This window comes from Periplaneta americana, chromosome 14 (genome assembly GCF_040183065.1).
Source record: "Periplaneta americana isolate PAMFEO1 chromosome 14, P.americana_PAMFEO1_priV1, whole genome shotgun sequence".
Taxonomy (NCBI): Eukaryota; Metazoa; Arthropoda; class Insecta; order Blattodea; family Blattidae; genus Periplaneta; species Periplaneta americana.
The window spans coordinates 139,446,127-139,471,106 of record NC_091130.1 but is presented as its reverse complement, the minus strand read 5'-3'; the positions used below and the strand labels follow the sequence as shown (position 1 = coordinate 139,471,106).

Genomic DNA, 24,980 nt, shown 5'->3' with positions numbered 1-24,980 from the left:
TCATCATACGATGAAAGAGTAATGGAACGGAGAAAAATTCTCTCAGGCGCCGGGATTTGAACCCGGGTTTTCAGCTCTACGTGCTGACGCTTTATCCACTAAGCCACACCGGATTCCACCCCGGCGTCGGAAGAATCGTCTCAGTTTTAAGTTCCAACTCTTGGGTTCCCTCTAGTGGCCGCCCTCTGCACTACGTCATAGATATCTATGAACCTAAGATCGAAGTCTACACATGTGCTGAGGTGCACTCGTAATGAGTGACTAGTTGGCCGGGATCCGACGGAATAAGCGATTTACGCATATCATATATATTATTATAATGTACCGAAGTACATATGATATTTCCATGCAGATATTCTGCGTCATCATACGATGAAAGAGTAATGCTGCTGAAAGAGTAATGCCTTAGTGGATAAAGCATCAGCACGTAGAGCTGGAAACCCGGGTTCAAATCCCGGCGCCGGAGAGAATTTTTCTCCGTTCCATTACTCTTTCATCGTAAGAAATATAGAATTTTATTTCTGCATATTTATTGACATATCTTAAGGTTTTCAAAGGCATACTTGCATGCATATTTAGTATGTTTTTAGGGCATGAGATTCCTGACCCTAGTGATGATAATAGGTAGTGGGAAAAATTTAATGGACTATTTCGTTTATATGACGTCATTCCATTTTCGACCAATGAAGTGTAATGAAATTTTGAATTCCAACCAATCACAGTCAGACTTTGCGATAATTTCTGCAGCTAGATTTATCGCTATCAATTTATCGCATGGTCCTTCTTTTGTTTAGTCGTTGTCGCCAACTGTTTCCCCGTAAATTGATGAACATGAATACATTAAGATGCAACTACACGGTTAAACTTTTCTTTCAACTTTAAAGCACTGAATGCAAGATTGATATTTAATATTAATTAATATATTTACGCAGTGAAGACCACGTTCAAAACGGCGCACCATGTAGACACAAAATCTTTATGCATCTTAATTGAACGTACCTTTTAAACTTGATTCTATTCTTCCCAGATTGCACGCATACGCGATTGGAATATTGAACTGTGTAGATGCAGCTTTAGTTCCGTTACACACTACAGCGAGAATGCGTTTGTCGAGCTATAAAGAATGCTTTCGTGTAGCACTGATTGTAAGTAACGGTCGAAACAAGGCACAGCTGACATTGGTCCTGCTTCCACAGGTAGGCCTAACGTAACCTATAAAATTGTAGCCTATAACATTTGTATTGAAATTAAACAATTAATAGACGTTCAAATTTATGTAACATCATCGCATATCAAATTCAAATACCTTGCATAGTAACAATGTCTTCGATCAAACTGCCTTCCATATGGCGTAATAAAATTCGTGTTTTAATTAGGCATATCTATACAGAGATAGCTTCACTGTGTAGCAACATGTCTCGCTGTGAATACATAAGCATTGGTATATAGCTGTCCCCACTGTTACTGTTAAATTAAATTATGATTTCAGCAGATAATGAAAATGTATTTGTTATAATAATAAGAGAAAAGTGCAGTAAATGTAATTAAAAATGTTAAACCTGTATTTCGCTTTTCGCAATTGGCATTACTGAATAATAACATCGAATTTCTTTATTGCAATAATCGATATTCATCTACGAGTATTTCAACTTCACAATGTCTGAATAGGTTAAGTATTCGTTAATACACAATTATTAACATTTTGTGACCGAATTTTAGGGATATATTATTTAAATTTTTATTTTATTCACGAAATAGTCCTAATTCACTCGAGGTCTGAGATTTCCCAGATAAATCCACTCGCTTCGCTCGTGGATTTATCGGCAAATCTCAGACCTCTCGTGACATTACTACAGATAGTTTTACAAAGCTCTCCATTGTCATTTTTTTTTTGTCTCGGTTGCTCAGTAACTTTTCTTGGAGGATAGCGTGTTGCTTTTGCACATCAGCAGCATTTTGTCTCTGCACGTTTGCAGCGTAACCAGGTTACTGTGTGATCGTCATTGCACTGAAATATGACGTACGAGATCTGGTATGTGTCATATGCAAAACATTGTAATTGTTACAGCTAATGTAGCGTTAATAATTTATAGTTCCTGTGTTTTGTTAGAGCAGCTGCAAAGGCATGATTGACGCCAGCAATGACTGAAGTTCGAATTACGTGTGTGCTTGCCTCACCTCTCTGTTTGTGCCCGCAAGTCGGTCACGTAAGAAAGAAAATTGCTACAGAGAACTCGATACACGCGCTTCTTATAATGTTGAACAGTGTGAAATACAAGCCGTTACAGACAGGAGAGATGAGAAATATAATATAGCTTCTGGAGAAAATAGACTTCTCGTTATCTCTACATGCTGGTAAAGGAGATGTGTCCATCTCTGGTAATAGTACAAGAGGATAGAGTCGCCGCGAGTTAAGTTTGTAGTTTTATTTTGGTACTTATATTTTTACTGAAGGCATAAAGCAGGCATGTCAAATATCAGACATTGAAAGTGCAGTGTATGTGCGCGGAACGCAGGTCTGTGCAGATTGCGTCATTCACGTGTTGCTCTTACCAGTTCTTAGCGGGAGGGATGTACAAGAATCTATTCTGCGCTTCTAGTGTTCAATTAAATTGACATTTTGACATTATAAACATACTTAGCAGAAGGAAAAACACAATTATTGTCAGTGTCTATATTTGACAATAATTGCAATACAAGAACAATAGACTTACTCAGTTACAATTCACAATACAGTCGTTTGTAAAGAATAATTTATTTACATGATTTGTATACAGTATTTGAAGAAAATATAAATATTGCAGTAATTTCGAAACAACAAAAAACGAACACAGTATTTCATTTTACGTAGTAGGTACTGATTATTTCAAAGTAATACTCTTTCATTGTTCCTTAAGCATTATTGGGACCATTGGTGCACAAATGCTAAGAAAGAAAATATTTTACTCCCAATTACATGCAATAGGACATTGTGAGGCTTTTACACTGGAATCATTTCCTTGGTATATATTAATATAAATTCACATTATTATTAATAAATTGGATAAATTAAGCTTGAATTTAAATTTATATATAGTTTATTTGGAAAACATTGAGAGCAAGTGTTAGCAAGTTGAGAGCGTTACTGAATTGAGTTAAAAGAGTACTTCACAAGCTGTGAAGCGAGGACATTTTCTTTATGTCAGGTTTAAAGATTTATTAACGTAAGTATATTAGATAATATAGTAACGTGAGGTGGAAAATTCGCCATTATGTATTATTTTTCCAGAAAAGTTTTCCTCCTTACAAATAGTTGCTTTCTTCCTTCCCTTACAATCTCAAGAGCCTCACATGTATTACTCACTATATTCTCATCAGTTATCAGGTTATCAAGTAAAAGTTGTAAGTCGTCTAACCATTGATGGCTGTGTTAGTACAGACTCCAAAACAACATCATTGTCATGTTTGTCTTGCCGTGAGAGTACTAATTAAATAAGAGCTGGCGAATATCATATTTTGAGAACTTTACTAATCTGATTTAAATTCTCAAATCACTATTAGGTCCACATGATATGATGAAAGCCTTTCATTTTAAAATAATTACTATTGGCTGAGGAAAACATCATAACAGTTATGTTATATGATTCGTGATTTCTCTTCTTGGTTATATCTGTGGACTCCTCACTTTATTTTCATAACGCATTCACAGTCACAGCTCAATGAACACCCATACTGATCTGTGTTACTGAAACCAAAACTGTTCTGCTATTGCAGGTACTGTACAGCCCTGTCGCGTTCCCCTCCAAGCCGATTCACTCCCTACAGGTAGGGGAATAGGAACTGCACATCGTACAGAGACAAGTGCACAATGTGCGCGACTGCACAATGTGCAGGTTTTGACATGCCTGGCATAAACTGATACTTTAAACTCTTGCACACGTCCTGGGGTCCTGTCCGCACGGCGAAGGTCTGCGGAACGCTAGACAGCACCAAGTACGATCAATTATAGCCACTGCCCTTAAAGATGCCGATTTCAACACCTTTGAAGAAGTACATGGTCTCTCCGTCACTGGCAGTACACGGCGCATAGATATAATAGCTTTCAGGGAATCTACAAGATCTGGATTCATAATTGATCCCACTGTGCGTTTCGAAACGAATGGGGAACAGCCAGCAGAAGTGGATTAGGAAAAAAAGTATATCTATAATCCTACCATTCCATATTACCTCCAAAAGTACCAGCTAGAAGAGCTTGAAGTAATCGGACTTCTGGTTGGGGCAAGAGGTACCGCTAGTCTCTTCATGAAAGATGTGTTTAAGAGACTTGGAATACCTACAACTATTATTCCGATTGTAACTTCAGCTACATTGAAACGATCAATTTTGCTCTCCTCAAGCATCACCTATATTCGAAATGAAACCAAGTTCATTAGCATTCTTTACTTTTTTGTAACACTTGCCTCTCTAAAACTAGGTTTATTTCCACCAATCACAAAATGTATTTGCAGCTATGTACTTGTAGGAGTTTCATTGTCAAAACAAAATCAATGGTTCACTGAACTTGTAAACATTTATATGGTTAAGTACTCTTTGTCCCTTGTGGCAGCTCACGAATAGTGAGAAGATTTCTAAATTAATATTAAAAACTGATAATAGTTTTCACACACTATCGCCTGCTGAACGTTTAACGCTATGTTGACGTCAGTAGTGACGTATTTGGTGACGTATGTTCACGTTCGTAAAACTTCGGAAAGAATCGTAAGGGATCGGTGCACGTATTCCTCATACGTAAGGCTCCATTTTACGATATTTCCCGCTCCGTTAAACGTTAATCATGTCGTAACTCCTATGATAACATTGAACAACAAATTTTTACTTTTTATCTTGCAAGACATTAGTAAGAACCTTATGGTGGGATTAAGTGATCTAGCTAGCTACAAGTTTCATGCCCACGTGTATCAACGTCGGTTAGTGTAAACACAGGTTAAAATTGTCACCTAACCTCTGGTTAAGCATTTTTACAGTTGATCGACCTCGGTTACGACTTAAATAGGAGGTTAACCACAGTAATCTCTAACCGGCCATATTCGAGCGGTTAAAGGAGATAACCAGCGATTAGTAGAGCAAGTAAAACAAAATCGCGGCCAGAGCCACAGATGTTTATTTCGAAGACGATTATTATTATACAGTACTTGAATTACTTGATAGAGCGTGAGCGTGAAGGTTCTTTAGTGGAAAGAGAGAATTCTTAGGAGGAATTAAGTGACAGAAAATTTGAGGAGGGATTTCGTTTATCAAAATCTACAAATGGATCACTTGATATAACACAGAAAGTCATATTTCTCCTATGGTTCGGCTGCTTATATTACGATTCTATGTAATTGTTGTTTTCTGTATTTTAAGAGGCAATACTCTAATATCTCTTTCTCTATGTCACTGGCTGAACAAAGAGAGGTTATGGATAGATCATAGGATAATGAACAGTTCCCTCGTGTAAATGGGGTCCTGGATCGTATACACATTCCTATTAATCTTCTGCGTCCTTTTCCTTTATAGATATTCCATCTGTTTATATAATATATTTAAATTCTAGTAATTAAGTCTAGCGATACTTCAACCACACGATGGGATATAATCATTTTTGCATTCAATTTTCTATTTTGTACGATTTTAACCTAACAGCAAGGAACTGCAACTCGCAAGTATAACAGCGCCCAAAGGCAAACAAATGCAAAGCGAAAATGTAGGACACGTTCATTTCGATGTAGAACGGAGTGAGCGCAGTCATTTTTAGACGTTGACTATTATCTTTGTAGCGGTATGGATGCTTTGCTTTAGTCATTTTGTAGAAACAGTGTACCTTCATAGACTTTACTCTGGTTAAATGAGGTGTCAGCTAGCCATGTTTAAGTAATCTGTGATTATGAATGGTGCACAGAAATTACATTTTAACTACTGTTACTGTTTAACCGTCGTTTCATAATCTACGATTACTGCGTTTTTAACCGATGTTGATACACTTCGCCATCAGCATAACGAAGGAGGGAAACTTTCCACTCACTTTCTTCTCTCCCTCACGGTCATGTAAGTTTCATGAGATAAGAAGAGCCTGTAGCCCAGTGATGTCAAAGCAAGCACACTTTTCTGACCTTGACGTCGTGCGCGGGCAGCAAGCGCTAAGTATGGAAAGAGGAAGGGTTTTGTATATGAATAAGCAATCTGTTGGATTAAGAAGACAATTGTGCACAAACTTCAAACGGAACGTGAAATTTTATGTCGTTATTTTTATATGGCTTCTTTCTGTTTAATATTATCTATATTGTCTGTAAAACAAAATTACTGATACCAATTTCTTAATATTGTAGTTGTGTTTTAAATGTTAATAACATAATAAAGAATTAAGAAGGAATATTCACTTAAATTCCATAGTAGTATAATATTATTAGGAGAAAATCCACAAACGATTAGGGAAAACACGGAAATTTTGCTTGAAGCAAGTAAAGCGATCGGTTTGGAAGTAAATCCCGAAAAGACAAAGTATATGAGTATGTCTCGTGACCAGAATATTGTACGAAATGGAAATATAGAAATTGGAGATTTATCCTTCGAAGGGGTAGAAAAATTCAAATATCTTGGAGCAACAGTAACAAATATAAATGACACTCGAGAGGAAATTAAACGCAGAATAAATATGGGAAATGCGTGTTATTATTCGGTTGAGAAGCTTTTATCATCTAGTCTGCTGTCAAAAAATCTGAAAGTTAGAATTTATAAAACAGTTATATTACCGGTTGTTCTGTATGGTTGTGAAACTTGGACTCTCACTCTGAGAGAGGAATATAGATTAAGGGTATTTGAGAATAAGGTGCTTAGGAAAATATTTAGGTCTAAGCGGGATGAAGTTACAGGAGAATGGAGAAAGTTACACAACGCACAACTGCACGCATTGTATTCTTCACCTGACATAATTAGGAACATTAAATCCAGACGTTTGAGATGGGCAGGGCATGTAGTACATATGGGCGAATCCAGAAATGCATATAGAGTGTTAGGTGGGAGACCGGAGGGAAAAAGACATTTGGGGAGGCCGAGACGTAGATGGGAGGATAATATTAAAATGGATTTGAGGGAGGTGGGATATGATGATAGAGACTGGATTAATCTTGCATAGGATAGGGACCGATGGCGGGCTTATGTGAGGGCGGCAATGAACCTTCGGGTTTCTTAAAAGCCATTTGTAAGTAAGTAGTATAATATTATACTGTATTAAGTGGATGAGACACATCATTCATAAAGAAAGTGATATTCCAAAGAAAGAGATAGAGTATGACATGATAAGTTGGAATATATATTGATGGTATCTTTAGCCTTACAAAAGTAATCAATAAACTAATCAAAACAATATTACAGTACAAAGCAAAGTTACCTAGGTAATGTATCTGTTTTAAGTGTAACTAATATTACATAACAAAACTCTTATCGCATTGTGCTTTTAAGATGATATTTGTGAGCAAGTTCCCATCATCAGAATATTAAATTATTTTCTCGAAATGTGCTGAAGCTATAGAGCTGACATTTTTACAACACATGGGCACGTGTCTTTTGCTTGTGATGTAACAGTAGTTGCTTTGTTAATTCATTTCCTTACAAACAATTTGTCTGCGAATATTTTCAAAATGTTCAATACACTATCTCCAGTAATACGTATATGGGGTATATTAGATTTACGAAAACATCCTGTAAGGCTACTAGATAAATAAGCCTATACCTGAAAATTTCACTTTTCTATACGAAAAGTTGAGAAAATATTTCTTTTGAATAAAAAAAATCAAACTTGTGAAAAATGAGCATTGAAATAAAAACTTGCATTCTTATAATGCATTTATACTTCTGAGGTAAATCTAAAAATTAACATGGATACAGTTTTATTAAGTTCTCTTCCCTTTATCTATTGAATCAGTGCTGGCCATCCCTGAATATAGCTCGACCAAGCGGCATATACCACCTCTTTCGTCTGTCTCTTTCCTTTCCGCTGTAAAGCGCTCAGGCTCTCCTGGGCTCTAAAGCGCGCGCTTGCTCCTGTGGGCATCAATTGACATGCCTGCTGTAGGGCATGAATCAATGTAACTTGTGTGTCCATAGCTACTTTCGGAAATAAACGTAAATTGGCTAAATGTTAGGACTCGTGTCAAAAAGAGAGGCACTTTGGATCCTTTTAGGCTGAAACCTTACCTATATGTCTAGGTGGAAGGTGAGCACTGGAAAGAATACTAAAATTTCAATAAGAGGAATTTCAATACGGAAAGTTTTATGCTTGGGTAGAATGTACAGTAAATACATGAATTGTTCCTAGACCTGTCCATCTATTATGTATGACTCAAACACTGTATTCACTATGCTGTTACTTAAATCATATTAGAGTATCTACGTCATAGACTGTCTCAAACTGAAGTTGATTATATTCGTATCTTGTTACGTAAGTGTCCTCCATTTTGTTTCCATTACATTTAAATGTAAAAGTTGTGTTTCTGAAAGCAAATTATGGCGTTACTACTCCTGAGGGAGCTTTATATAAGAGACGTGGGGAGCTGGCTTACATAGACGAATGAATGTTTACGTTGTACAGGTTCGGGACGAAAGCCCATCTCTCTGCTTCCTGTAATATTTCAAGCCCCGGGCTGCTCAGAGAATGAACTGTTTTGTCGATAAGATGTTAGGTATAGTATGCATTACAGCCTGTTACTCAGGTCAGTGGCGGCTAGTTGTGCAAAATTTTATATCGGACACATCATTTCTCAACACAACCTTGCGATGATAGGAAAATGCGTTATGAAATTCATACTAACAAACTGATCACGAGTAAGAAAGTGTTTGGAATGGGTTTGTTTTGTCTGTTTTTACAGGGTAAGCCTACTGATTTTTTTAATCTAACTATCTTATTAAGTTTTTACCGCAGGATCTTAGATAGACGATATACAATCTTAGAACTTAATGGGTGTTCAATGAAAGTCACCAACACATAGTGAGAATTTAAATAGCGTAAAGGTTGGTAATACTGTGATACGAGTAATAATATGACAGTTATTTTTGAGAATTTATTACAATTTTACTAAGCGAGAGAAGGATAGATTTTGTGCAGAATCTTGTCCACGAACATTCCCTTAATACGTTGGCGCAAAAAAAACCGATCTTCCTCTCGCTCAGCAAAATTGTAATAAATTCTCAAAAAGTAACGGGAGATTTGAGAACATTTCTCTGTTCTCCTTGTATTTACTACTTCTACTTGTACTCACTCTGTTCTCCTTGTACTCACCTTGTTCTCCTTGTATTTACTTCTTCTACTTGTACTCACCCTGTTCTCCTTGTACTCGCCTTGTTCTCCTTGTATTTACTTCTACATATATTCACCCTGTTCTCCTTGTACTCACCTTGTTCTCCTTGTATTTACTTCTTCTCCTTGTACTCACTTTGTTCTCCTTGTACTCACTTTGTTCTCCTTGTACTCACCTTGTTCTCCTTGTACTCACTTTGTTCTCCTTGTACTCACCTTGTTCTCCTTGTACTCACCTTGTTCTCCTTGTACTCACCTTGTTCTCCTTGTACTCACCTTGTTCTCCATGTACTCACTTTGTTCTCCTTGTACTCACCTTGTTCTCCATGTACTCACTTTGTTCTCCATGTACTCACTTTGTTCTCCTTGTACTCACCTTGTTCTCCTTGTACTCACTTTGTTCTCCTTGTACTCACTTTGTTCTCCTTGTACTCACCTTGTTCTACTTGTACTCACCTTGTTCTCCTTGTACTCACTTTGTTCTCCTTGTACTCACCTTGTTCTCCATGTACTCACTTTGTTCTCCATGTACTCACCTTGTTCTCCATGTACTCACTTTGTTCTCCTTGTACTCACTTTGTTCTCCTTGTGCTCACTTTGTTCTCCTTGTACTCACCTTGTTCTCCTTGTACTCACCTTGTTCTCCTTGTACTCACCTTGTTCTCTATGTACTCACCTTGTTCTCCATGTACTCACTTTGTTCTCCTTGTACTCACTTTGTTCTCCATGTACTCACCTTGTTCTCCTTGTACTCACTTTGTTCTCCATGTACTCACTTTGTTCTCCTTGTACTCACCTTGTTCTCCATGTACTCACTTTGTTCTCCTTGTACTCACCTTGTTCTCCATGTACTCACCTTGTTCTCCATGTACTCACTTTGTTCTCCATTTACTCACCTTGTTCTCCATGTACTCACTTTGTTCTCCATGTACTCACTTTGTTCTCCATGTACTCACCTTGTTCTCCTTGTACTCACCTTGTTCTCCTTGTACTCACCTTGTTCTCCTTGTACTCACCTTGTTCTCCTTGTACTCACCTTGTTCTCCTTGTATTTACTTCTTCTCCTTGTACTCACCTTGTTCTCCTTGTACTCACCTAGTACTCCTTGCATTCTCCTGTTTCTCCTTGCATCCACTTTGTCTCATCGCACCCACAGTACATACTTCAACGTGAAGTTATGTAGCGTAGTAGCCTTACGCACCTCTCGTTCTCTCGCCATGTCTTATGGCTTTCCCCAACCGTAAGGTGAACGTCAGGTACCTGTAATCTATTGTGAGTGCTTGGCCTCATATCGTCAAATACCATCTCGCCATCATCAATTCAATCTGTGCTAAATAACCTAACAGTTACAGTGTCATCAAAAAACAACCTAAAATGCTTTTGTTACTTCAAAATAGTTCATCTGAACATATTAAAACCCCGCTACGCTGCATTCTAACTTCGGACTTTGTAGTAACAGATTAACAAGCCGATACGAAAGAGAGGCTCTATAGTAAGGCGAAGGTATTTTCACACGGTTTCCGCACGAGCGCACAACCAAAACTTAATGGAATTTGTTTATGCACTCGTGAACATTACTACCGGTTAGTTTGCCATTTTTTAATCGCGAAAAGATCCAACGTGAAGCTTCGTGCCGTCTCATTAAACACGCTCACTCCATGTGACATCATACAGCCCAAAGGCGAGTCACAGTTGGTGGTGGCGGTCACTAAGTTTCGTATTCTTAGGTTCGAATCTGTTCTATTCGAATATTATTTTTTGACTTGGTCATTTACCGACCCTATATGAACTCCGAGGTTATTTAGCGTTTATCCAATACTATTAACCTCGAAATTTCAACACCTTTTTATGTTTTACATTCTGGAGATACAGGATTGAGTTCAGTCCATTTCAGTATTTTTATTTAATTTTGTCCACCTGTTTATTTGTTTAATTACTAATTATTGCAGAAAATAGTACTTGATTACAATATTTCTTTATACATCTTGATTACACAACTTTCAACACTATATCACTTCGGAATATGTGGGCTATTATACAGGGACATCATTTTATTTTTACTAACATTTTTAATATTAACCTAGCTATACCTTTGGATTAATGGGTCACAGCCGGAAACACAGTTTGCTACCCCCTTCCACGATTGAAGTTCCATGATACTAGCGTAAAATACAAACAAATCATTTTACTAGGTATAGGAGGGAAGAAAAGTAGTTCATCCATTTACGTAAACTAGGAAATATTGTAATTTTGAATTTGATAATTTTCATTAGGTTTTTCTTTAATCCAAATACAGTACTGCATTAACAATAAGTGTTTTTACTCACGAACTGAGTTATCCATGCGAACGTATTCATTATGCAGTGTATATTATACTGTCTACAGCACATTAGCGTACTATATAGAGAATGAAGTTAAATAGAAAAATGATCATAATATGGATATTTAAACGTTTTTGAAAATGGTGGCCGTTCATTTCGATACAGGCTTCAGTTCTTTTGTGCATATTATCGCACTATAGACTATTGCATCTAATTCTAATTACCAGTTGCGTCCTTCGTACTAGTAACTCATGTTGAAATAATTCTATACCTATTATATAAAAGAGTACCTTACGTACTGTAAATTCAATCTTCACCTCTGCCCGACCCGCACAGATAACATTACTGAGACATGCTATCTACTGTCCGTCCAAGTGGTTATGTCGCAGGATCGTAGAAAGGGGGAAAATCACGTGACAGTTAATTACTTTTATTTAAGTTATTTTAAACAGTTGCGAGTGAGGGAAATCGGGATGCGACGTAGGCAAACGGACGACAGTATCTGTGCGAAAATATGATTCAATATTGAAAGCTCTTTCGTCACTGGAAAACTAGAACATATTTCTGGAACGTACTATACTCACTAACTCAGTACTGTTTGTGTTTACTACGACCTTAAGGCGACTTTGACTGTATACGCTTGGTTCTGTGAGGAGAACAGTTGGAAGTTTACTAGTAGAGAGGGTGGGAGTGAAGTACATTAGAAAACTCAGGTACAATAAAAATTGAAGTAAAAATAAAATGATGTTCCTATAAGTCTTTCTCGTGTTAAAGTCTATCGTACCTGGTTAACATGTTTTGGCCTGTTATGGACCTTCTTGAGAACTGGTTGTTGCTGTTCTTGGCTCCTTTTGTTTTGTTTCCTGTGGGGGTGTGTTTGTATAGTGTAATGTGGAGTCAAAGAGTGTGTGTGTGTGTGTGTTCTGAAATTGAGTTGTATGTTTAGAATTTAATTTGGATATGTTTTTGTGTGTCTGTATATTTCGTAATGTTCTAGTGTCTTTAGTTTCTGGCTTTTGGGTTGGACGTGTAGAATTTCCATGTCTGTGTTGATGTCTCTGTAGGTGTGGTTAGCATTTGTGATGTGGACAGACAGACAGATCATTTAAAACATGTTGCAAAGGTTCCAAGACGTTAAGCCCATTGAAACCATGTCCATATGACTTATGTCCTCTAATATTTTTGTACACTTTCATTTATGTCCACATTTTATGTGCGTCCATTCTTTTGGGTCCATGACTGTTATGTCCACTTTTATTGAAGTCCACTGTCATTTATGTCCACTTTTTTAATGTCCACTTTTATTTAATACTGCATCAGCAGTATTCTTTGCTTCCTGTTTCAGTGTTCATCGAAACTATGGAAACGGCTACCCTGTTTCCTCTATAGAGTAGGCTACAATGAGCCACAACCATGGATGAATCAAAATTAATCCAGTCTAAAGAAGGAAAACCTTTGCTAGTGTATAAAAGTTTTTTTATCATCATTCATACAGCAGTAATGGGCAAAAGAGATAGTGGAGATGTGAAAAGAGAGATGTGTGTAATGCAAGATGTTGCACAAACAGGAATGTGGAAAATGACATAGGTCTACAAATCTTTAAAGAAGGTAATCATGCGCATATCGCAAACCCGGCCGAGCATCGCGTTAAGGAAAAGTCGCTTGAGTGAAATACAGGGCTGCAAGTCACCCAAACGGACCACCTCAAGGTATTGTTATTCAAGAACTATCTGAAATAGAAGATGAAGAGGCGTTGATGTTACTGTCCGATAGAATGCAATGGTACGGATGGTGAATTGGAAACAATGTTGAACGTCCACCCTTCAACCGTCACACATCACGCGTCGGTCTGGAATTTCATGGAATTTATCACGAAAAGCCAAAGGAATAATGAAATTATAATAATCCAATTGCTTGGCCGGCATTTGAATGTGCGACACCCTAGTTAAAGGTCGTACCTACAGAATTTAAGTCGAGTAGAAGAGATTGTTCGGAATTACAACCACTACAACGAAGAAGGACACATCAGAACTTACCTCAAAGCTATTAGTTATCATCTGAAGCTGTATGAAGATGAACAGGCAGAAGAGACTGAGTAAGGAATTGAAATAAATTTGTAGATGGACATAATCTATTGTACAATCACGTAGTGGACGTAAAAATGTGGACATAAAATTTGTGCAATTGGACAGAAATAAAGTGGACATATACTTTACTGGACATATATTTATGGACATAGTGTAATGGACTTTTATGTAATGGACATAATAAAATGGACATTAAAATTGTGGAGGACCTAACGTCTGTGTTTCGTTGCAAAGAACACATCACAGCCATAACAAAATTACAAAACACGTCCACATGTGCAGAACACGAATGAATTTATGAGACAACCAGATAATACACCTCAAGTATTAAATTTGAAGCTGTTTGTATTGCATTTGAATCGGATACGTTTGATTATGTACTAGTTTTAGAGGGCATTCATTTTAAAATTTCCCAGTCTAAATAACTAATTATTTAAATTGAATTAAATTTAAACAAAAAACACGTCAATTTAGATATTGAGGGGGAAGCCTGAAATCAGGCTTAATTGCATTTTAGATTTCACCTTTCACTATACACACCTGAAAGCAAGATTTGTATAATATATTCGTTACTGTAGGTACGTAACAGAAAGCCACAATTTAAGTCACACAGAATTGTGTGCACTCAAAGTTGAGTTTCTGGTGTCTTGTCAGCTCCTTTGAGTTGTGTGGATATAAAGGGAAGAATTGTGATGGTGTCGTGTATTGTTCCTAGGGTAGCTCAGTCGGTAGAGCGTTCGTGCGCTAAGCGAAGGGTCCCGGGATCGATACCCGGCGCCGGAACATTTTTTTCCCTTGAAATTATTCATTCCCCTGACTGTTTGGAAAACTAAGGGGAAAAAACCCAATGAGGTAATCAGCCGAAGTGGGGATCGAACCCACACCCGACTGCCGACTGAGCTACGCTGGTGGCTTTTAATGTAGTGAGCAGTAAAGGATGGAAAACGAATGGAAAACGCGAAGAATAACTATTTTTGAAACGTCCAGTAGCAAGCAGAGAGAATGGCTTTCAAGGACGCTCAGACATCGCAAAACACTTCGCTATCAGAGATAACAGATAGTCGATTGTGCTCTTCCCCGAAGCAAGCATTGTTTCCTCTCCGGAAACGAAATCCATTTAACGAATATACATCATCCCTCGCCAGAACCAATTTGCATCACTGAACTGCTCAACATCTCAAATATTTATAGGTGCACGACTTCTGCGTAGGAGCCGTTACAGACGTCGACTTTGTAATCAATGAGCTCCAGCCTTCAGGGGACCTAATAGGGTAATAAATCATGGATAATTTCCCTTTATAGCTCTCATCCCAAGTTACAGAGTATTCTGTTCACATTCACAGTATTTATATAGGTCCTTAATTTCTGACAAAATAACACACTTTCTATTATCTTCTTCAGTTTAAACAATTTTTTTCTCTGTTTATTCTGCACGATGTATATTTACTTCCTGGCTTTTAAGGAACTCGCAGGTTCATTGCCACCCTCACATAAGCCCCCATTGGTCCCTATCCTGAGCAGGATCAATCCACTCTCTATTATCATATCCCACCTCCCTCAAATCCATTTTAATATTATCTTCCCATCTATGTCTCAGCCTCCCAAAAGGTATTTTTCCCTCCGGCCTCCCAACTAACACTCTATATGCATTTCTGGATTCGCCTATACGTGCTACATGCCCTGTCCATCTCAAACGTCTGGATTTAATGTTCCTAATTATGTCAGGTGAAGAATACAATGCGTGCAGTTCTGTGTTGTGTAACTTTCTCCATTCTCCTGTAACTTCATCCCTCTTATCCCCAAATATTTTCCTAAGCACCTTATTCTCAAACACCCTTAACCTATGTTCCTCTCTCAAAGTGAGGGTCCAAGTTTCACAACCTTAAAGAACAACCGGTAATATAACTGTTTTATAAATTCTGACTTTCAGATTTTTTTACAGCAGACTGGATGATAAAATCTTCTCAACCGAATAATAACAGGCATTTCCCATATTTATTCTATGTTTAATTTCCTCCCGAGTGTCATTTATATTTGTTACTGTTGCTCCAAGATATTTGAATTTTTTCCACCTCTTCAAAGGATAAATTTCCATTTCGTACAATATTCTGGTCACGAGACATAATCATATACTTTGTCTTTTCGGGATTTACTTCCAAACTTATCTCTTTACTTGCTTCAAGTAAAATTCCCGTGTTTTCCGTACTCGTTTGTGAATTTTCTCCTAACATATTTACGTCATCCGCATAGACAAGAAGCTGATGTAACCCGTTCAATTCCAAACCCTCTCTGTTATCCTGGACTTTCCTAATGGCATACTCTAGAGCAAAGTTAAAAAGTAAAGGTGATAGTGCATCTCCTTGCTTTAGCCCACAGTGAATTGGAAACCGCATCTGACAGAAACTGGCCTATATGAACTCTGCTGTACGTTTCACTGAGACACATTTTAATTAACCGAACTAGTTTCTTGGGAATACCAAATTCAATAAGAATATCATATAAAACTTCTCTCTTAACAGAGTCATATGCCTTTTTGAAATCTATGAATAACTGATGCACTGTACCCTTATATTCCCATTTTTTCTCCATTATCTGTCGAATACAAAATATCTGATCAATAGTTGATCTATTACGCCTACGATGTATACTATCGTTCAAAAATACCTGACCTCTACTAATCGATAGTGATTGATAATTTATTCGCGTAAGTGCGGCTTCATTAGGAAATGAAGCTTAGACACGAAAACATTGTCTGCAGGCGGCTACAGGTTTAAGGAACACTGGCTATAGATGACGTCAGTTTACTAATGTACCTTCAGGTTCGTATGTAAAATGAAGGACGTCTCGTGAAATGAGGTCTGTTCATTCGAAGTTCAATGATTGCAGGGTTTCTATTATTTACTGCATTATAATATTTAGTTGTTTCGATACAGCACGCCCTATTTTCTGTTTAAAAATAAACATTTCGTAAAGAGTTCGGCAGAGGTACTGTGAAGATGTATTAAAATGTCGCCATTAAAATCTGCAACTTTGCCTGTGCTTGTAAAAGACTTACGAGTGACTATAAATATGCTCTATGGTGCATAAAAATCCCAGCCCTAGTTATTTTGTACTGACAGAGTTGAAGGCCACTTCTGTTTGTCGGGTATGTACAGTGTCCCAGTATTGACTTCCCCCGGAGACATTCTGTTTCCCGACTCTGACATGAAATAATTCTGTTGTCGTGTGTAATCAGATTGAGCGAAATATGGATTACTAGACATATTTCTGTTTTAGGCTTGTACGTACTTTTTTTATTCATGTATATCGAACTTGTCTTCTCACGCAAGAAATTCTTTAAAATTTTCAGGGAGATGCATATGAAAATCATCAGAATGAAACAACCTCGACTTAAAACCAGAGGACACGCTCTGTATATCACAGAATTAAATAAGATTGTGTGAGATGAAAGTACAAGATGTACTGTTTAAAATCATACCTGGTATAGGTGGCCAATGACCCTTCGTTTTGGAAATATTGGCTAATGTTTGTGACATACTTCCGTTAGGTGCCTAATAGGGAAGCATTAGATTGTGTAACAGCGTAGCTCATATGGTTGGGTGCTGAGTTATTATCCTGGTAACCTGAGTTCGAGTCTTAACTGGTCCTGTATTTTTTTTCTTTTAATAATGATTAATAGTGTGATCACAGTAATCTATTTACATATATCATATGTGTCAATGTATTGAACGCTTCGTCATGTTTTAAACAAATTACTAATTAACTAACATTGTATTGTAAAGGATAAGCAAGGAAATATTGCTCACGTAGCAGGTCACTGGTGTCTGCTCTGTTTCTATTCCACTTCATTTTGTACATGATTCATTATGTTAAATGTCATAAAAACACACGAAACATACATATTTCCTGCACCATGCACAGCAAATGAAAGAAGATTGTCCATAGTCACACACATTTTTCCGCACTTCTGCTGCGAAGCAGTCATACTTCACATTCACAAACACTTCTCGTTCGTTTATTAATTTTGATGCATACCACGCATATTTCAACATGGCTTTGAATATAGGAGCTGACAACTGAAAGTGAATTAAGGAGTGAATTTTGAGGGCATCCTCCCTTGAAGCAATTTGTCGTCCAGTTTGTAAAAGGAAAGAGCTATTTTGCAAATATTTGATAAAAATCTTCACCTGTCTAAAAAGATAAACATCACAGGACTGGCATAATCCAGTACATTTGGATGAAATCACTTTAAGGTTGCACGTTATTTCATTTTCTTCATTTGTGAATATTTCATCATACAAAGAAGGATTTACCTGCCCTTCCCACGAGTCCAGAATTAGAAGAAATTGCTACTCTTTCACATATGTCTTTGTTACTTTCTCCAGGTATTGCTTATGGAGTTGAGATGTCAGCTTTCCTGATGAAGAACGTGTTACACATATAGTTCCGAATTTAGAAGTGAGTTCATCTACTTGACGTTGCATTCTTGGGCCAAATTGTCCTTTTGGTTATAATAATAATAATAATAATAATAATAATAATAATAATAATAATAATAATATGTTAATATCAAGTTTAAAAAATGAGAAGGCATTAGGATTCGAACTGGGGTTTCCTGGATGACAACTCAGCATCCAACCATATGAGCTATGCTGTTGCACAGTCTAATGCTTCCCTATTAGGCACCTAACGGAATTATGCCACAAACAATAGCCAATATTTCCAAAACGAGGGGTCATTGGCCACCCATACCAGGTATGACTTTAAACAGTACGTCTTGTACTTTCATCTCACACAGTCTCATTTAATTCGGTGATATACAGAGCGTGCCCTATCCTTGTTAGTGGAAGTAATGATAAGCGTGTTTAGGCCCACAGCCATGGATGGCGGCTAGCAGATCAATACGGGATGTACCGTGGCTAATTAAGTGGTATTACTCAATTCAACAACCAGCCGGTTATTCATCAACTTCATTCATTGAAAGTGGTCCATAGGTACTAAATTTTATTGTAATTTCTGTTTCAGATCCGCTGATTGGCTGTAAATTACTTCTGGTGACCAATGAGGACTTGGGAATGTAAAGTCCATATCCCAACAGTTGGCTGATGTGAGTTGAGAGATTGTATGTGTTTTAATCATCTATATAAATGAGTGTGAACTATCTTTTGTCCATAGATTAGCCTTGAATGAGTTATGTTTTCATTCTCTTATGTACATTGGTTTTCGACAAGTTTTTTTTCTACAAATCTTGCTTTCAAATAGTGAAGTTGACTTGAATAATTTCAAGGAAGATATTGTTCCGGAGTCGGCATCGAACCGGGACCTTATGAAATTAAAGTCAGCTCTACAGGGAGCTATACCTGAAAGCCAGATTTGTATAATACGAGGCGCGTCCATAAAGTAACTTTCCCACTCGTCCCACACCTAGCAAACTATATGTTGCGCGAAGCGACTACGTGTAGCCTACGTGATATAGTAATGTCCTGGCATGGCACATGCGCTAGCGGAACTTCCCGAGTGCTCTCACAAGGGAAGTACACCAGCTCGAACGGCTAAAACCGACTGGAAATGCATTTAAAATATAATGTTGTACCTGTTCGAATAGCTATCAATGCCATTCATCTGTAAAACTACGTGTGCGGCTGCTATCGCCATCTGAAAGTTAGAGTACTAGCCTCTCTACGTCGTAGCTGTACAGAGAGTACGAGCGAGACCACTGCTGTGTTCAGTAGTGAAGTGCACGTACCAACGGCAGACATGAGTAGGCTGAAGTCAATTAATCCTGTGAACATTGTTTACCTGCTGCGCGAAAAGATAGGCTACGTCGAACTTACATACCGGATAATGAGGATGTAATTGGAGTGAGGATGAACCGTTTGCGTGTATGTTACGTGATATTATAATGCAAAAATACTACCAGGAGTTATCAGAAGTAGATACCGACATATTGGATAGGAATAGTGATTGTGAGTCTGATGGCGGAGAAGAAACAGCACATGGGTATGAGAGTTCCAACAGTTCTGGAACGTCCTCTCCAGCAAAACAAGGAACTGCAAGTCAAAGTGAATACTTACTTTCACTCCAACAATGTGACCTCCGCGATCTCCAGGTTTCAATCCGGCCGACTTTTGGTTGTGGGGTTACCTTAAAGAACGAGTTTTCCTGACACATTCAACAATCCTACTGCAACTGAAAGACGCCATCTCGCAAGAAATTGCCAATATTCCAAGACATTATCTCTAAAATGCTGTACATGGTGTCGCAGAAAGTTAGCTGTACGTTGAACAAGAGAACGGCGAACATCTTCCCAATGTTTTGTAAACCCCGTTGTTTCTCCAACAATGTGATGTTTTTATTTTTTCCCTATCTCATGTTATAATATTTATAGCTGTTTAATGTTTCAACTGACTTTTGAAATACCCTATACTCGTATATTATTTAAGGCAAATGTCGTGTAGCTTCTTGCCACATAATACCTCATTCATGTATTTTGTGGATCTGCTTGTCATAACTGTCTGTTACACGGCGTTGTTTCTTCAGCGATTTGCGCTTCTCTAGTCATTAGATTCGTCATTCTTCAATCATTGATTGTACACGACTGCGGAGTTTTACAGATAAATAACCTTGATGGGTGGTAGAACGAGCACAGCTCTGTATTTTAAACGCATTTACAGTCTGTTTTAGCCGTTCGAGCTGGGGTACTTCCCTTGTCAGTAGCTTTCTTGCATCGGTTGAAAGTGGACGTTCCTATTCCAGCTCCCGCCGCGTGAAGTGCGGTCAGTGATAAAGTTTTTGAATGCACAGGGCATAGCGTCGATTGAAATTGATCGTCAGCTGTGCCAGGTCTATGGGCCTAACGTCATGAGGAAGCAGATGGTGCGTTGCTCCTCAAGGTCGTCTGTGATGATAGTTGGCCTCCCACTGCGCTCCTCGTCATGCACATTTTGGCGTCCTGCTGAAAATTGTCTACAGCAGCAACGCACATTCTGCTTGCCCATAGACCTGGCACAGCTGACGATCAATTTCAATCGGCGCTATATCCTGTGCATTCAAAAACTTTATCACTGACCGCACTTCACGCGGCGGGAGCTGGAATAGGAACGTCCATCTTCAACCAATGCATCGAAGCTACTGAGAGCACTCGGGAAGTTCCGCTAGCTCATGCGCCATGCCAGGACATTACTCTATCACGTACACGCAGTCGCTTCGCGCAACATTTGGTTTGCTAGCTGTGGGACGAGTGGGAAAGTTACTTTATGGACGCGCCTCGTACACGTTACTGTCCGTTAACAGAAAACCACAAATTTAAGACACACAGAAAGTGTGCACTCAATGTTGGGTTTCTGACCTCTTGTCAACGCACTTGAGGTATGTGGATATAAAGAGAATACTTTATTGAGCTGGGATCTGGTAGAGTTTCTGGGTAGCTCAGTCGGTAGAGTTTTGCGCGCTCAGCCAAGTGGTTCAGAACAATTTTTCCCTTGACATTATCCAAGTTTTTTTCTGTTTAGAAAATTTGTAGCATCGATTACGTTTAGGTCATAATATTATAAATGAAAAAAATTTCCTTTGTGGGGTTATTTTTTCAAGTAAATTTTGATTTTCAGATACGCATAGTTTAAATACAGGGTGTAGCGAAAGAATCTCGTATATAGAAGAAGAAATGGTTGTATCAAAATGGGTCCGGAGATGCCTCGTTTCTCAGTAGGGTTTGCAAGTGTGATCATAGTGCACTACAGTATTTTTTTTTTTCCTGGAATTATTTTGATTTCCTTAGATAAACTGTTTAAAATGCCCCCTCCGCTAAAGGCACAATTTAACTACACCAGTGTCTCCCATGAACCGAGTTGTCCGCATCGCGTGCATTCAGTGCTCTCACTCGTGTGCAATTTATGAAGATTGACTAGTTTGTGGGCATTTGATTTCCTTGTGTTACTAAAGTCAGTGACCGACATATATTGATTGCACAACTTAAAAAGCGAACTAAAATCAAACAATGTTGTATATAAACAGAGCTTTCGTGAGTCACACTACGGCTAGCACCAATGATGTTATATGATGCTCAGTGTCTCAGTTAAATCCTTTGTAGAAAAGTGATTACTTATTTTTCGAAGGTAGAAGATGGGGCAGACTACAGGGACATCATTTTATTTTTACTTCAATTTTTATTGTACCTGAGTTTTTTAATATACTTCACTCCCACCACCTCTACTAGTTAACTTTCAACCGTTCTCCACACAGAACCAGCGTATACAGCCAAAGTCGCCTTATGGTCATAGTAAACACGAACAGTACTGAGTTAGTGAGTATAGTACGTTCCATAAAAATTTTTGCTTTCAATATTGAATCATATTCTCGCACAGGTACTGTCGTCCGTTTGCCTATGTCGCATCCCGGTTTCCGCCACCCGCTTCTGCCCGTCCCTCTGTGAAGCCTAGTGGCTGGGCTGTCTTAGCTCTTTTCTGAGAACATTAATTTCTGTTAGGAATTGGACGTCTACGTAATATTTTACAACTGTTTGAAATAACTTAAATAAAAGGGCCTCGTTAATTAACTGTCACGTGATTTCCTTCCTTTCTACGACCCTGCAACAAAACCACTTGGACGGACAGTACATAGCATGTCTGTGTAATTTTATCTTTTCGAATCGGTCAGAAGTGAAGATTGAATTTACAGTACGTAAGGTACTCTGTTACAGAGTAGGAACAGAATTATTTCAACATGAGTTGCTAGTACGAAGGACGAAACTGGTAATTGGAATTAGGTACAATAGTCTATAGTGCGAAAATATGAAAAAAAAATAACTGAAGCCTGTATAGAAATGAACGGCCACCATTTTAAGATATGTGTTTAAATATCCATATTATGATTATTTTTCAATTTAACTGCATTCTCAAAATTGTACACTAATGTGCTGTAGACAGTATAATGTACACTGCATAATGAATACGTCCGAATGGATAGCTCAGTTCGTGAGTAAAAACACTTACTGTTACTATGTTAATACAGCACTGTATTTTGATTAAAGAAAAACCTAATGAAAATTATCAAACTCAAAATCGCGATATTTCCTACTTTACGTAAATGGATTAACTACTTTTCTTCCCTCCTATACCTAGTAAGGTGATTTCTTTGTATTTTACGCCAGTATCATCGAACTCCAGTCGTGGAAGGGAGTAGCAAACGGTGATCCCGGTTCTAAATCGTTAATCCAAAGGTATAGCCAGGTTAATATTAGAAATGTTAGTAAAAATAAAATGATGTCCCTGTATTTAGTTCGTGCAAAAGTTATTACCACTTTTTCATCCTTTTACAGCGGTGGGGCTCGAAGTCTTTCACCACAGTCTGAAGCTTACTGTACTTATCACTGCTATTCTATAAGTGATATTTGTCGCCGAACGATCGCGCTCTTGTACGAATACAGCACGCTTCACCATGGAGTTAGGTACAGCTTACAGCGGGAAAATTTTTGGAAAATTTCAACATTTTCTTCTGCTATGTGAAAAAAATATTTTTACGATTAAAAAAAATTATTCATGGTATTTTTTTTTCAACATTCAAAATGGTGGTAGTTCACTGTGCAGTGATGAAGTGTTTCCCTCATAACTCATAAACTTTTTAACTTTTTCATGTTCCCTCTCTTTTATTTTATTACTGAAACCCTAGATCAGATAACTCATCGCTATGTTAAAATCGGCAGCACTTTGAAGAGAACAACCGCCAGGATCGCCACCCGTCCGCCGTAAACGAACACGAGATGGCAGTACAGTCGCTAATGCAATTCAAATGGGAATTATGACGTGACTCCTTTTGTAACCACTAGATGGCAGCGTAGTAAACCTGACAAAAGTTGTTAACGTCAAAGCCTATAAGGCCGACCTATCTGTTACATATATGATCTAGGCTGAAACTCATGTTTACAATATCATGCTCTTTCAACTACATTCTTTAATAAATAATATTTTTATTTTATTTTGTGTTAGAAGAAAATACTGATATTTAACCATTTTCTTAAATGAATTAATTTTTTATCAGACAATCTATGAAAGGTAGAGCAGTGATTTTTCATGATATTGTAGATATGGCATGCATAAATACACACAAACAATGTCATCACAGAATGTTGGATAGGTTTTGAGTTATGAAGGAAACGCTTCATCACTGCACAGTGAACTACAACCATTTTGAATTTGAAAAAAATATATGAATAATTTTTTTTAAATCGTAAAAATATTTTTTTCATATAGCAGAAGGACAGTGTTTTACACATACTAATTTTCATTATTGTACAAGATGCAGCATTGGAGGAAAAAAATGTTTAATATTCCCTGAATTTTACTGCTGTAAGCTGTACCTAACCCCTTAAATTGGGCTATGGTAATGATTATTATTTTATTTATTTTATTATTTATTTTATTGCTAGTAAGTTTGAAATGAATGCAAGTTAATACAATGCAAGACAAACTAGCCCACTCCTGAATGAGTAAGACTCGTGCTCAGGAGGGGATTCCAATACAGACAAAAATAAAATAAAAATTAGGGTGAATACAGATTAAAAAGTGTATAATATGTTTAAACCCAAACTATAAATCCAATACATTTTTAAATTGTTTTATTAATTTGGACAGGATTCGTGGATAAAATAATATTAGAATAAAATATGTTTAATAATCTGGATCCTTGACTCATGCTATGATAAAAAGCTGCATTGGTATTACATTTAGGATCGGACAAACGCAGAGAATTCATATTTTTAGTTCTATATTTATGTATATACCTTTCAAAGTTATTCAGATTTTTGTGAAAATATTTTAATAAAATCAAATAATAAATTTGTTTAATGTCGAAAACTTTGAAATGTCTAAACAACAATTCTCAGTGAGTAATCTTTTTACTTTTTTAAACAAATTTTTAATACTTTTTTTCTGTAGTAAAATTAACGGATAAAGGCTGGATTTAAAAGTTTCACCCCAACCTATAATACCATACATAAATATAGATGAAATAGTGCTAAATAAATAATATGTAAACAGTTAATTGATAAAATATTTCTTAGAACAGCAAAGTAATATAATGTTTTACGTAATTTATTACAAATATAATGACCAGGGAACGGATTTATATGGACTAAAAATATATGAAATATGTAAATATATATGTAGTTATTTTTACCAAAATATGGAATTAAATATGGATTTTTACCAAAATATGGAATTAAATATGGACTTAGAATTATAAAAAAATGACTATGTACGTTAAATA

At 37.3% G+C, this 24,980-nt stretch overlaps 1 protein-coding gene across 3 annotated transcripts in view; it reads left to right on the top strand.

The window, feature by feature from the left end:
• Positions 1-24,980, top strand: part of LOC138713759 (uncharacterized) — a 567,666-nt gene that overhangs the window by 310,261 nt on the left and 232,425 nt on the right. For all 3 annotated transcript variants that reach the window (XR_011335985.1, XR_011335984.1, XM_069846151.1), the window contains one exon: positions 18,744-18,825. The gene's annotated coding sequence lies outside the window, so the exon portion shown is untranslated. The remainder of the gene's footprint in view (positions 1-18,743; positions 18,826-24,980) is intronic.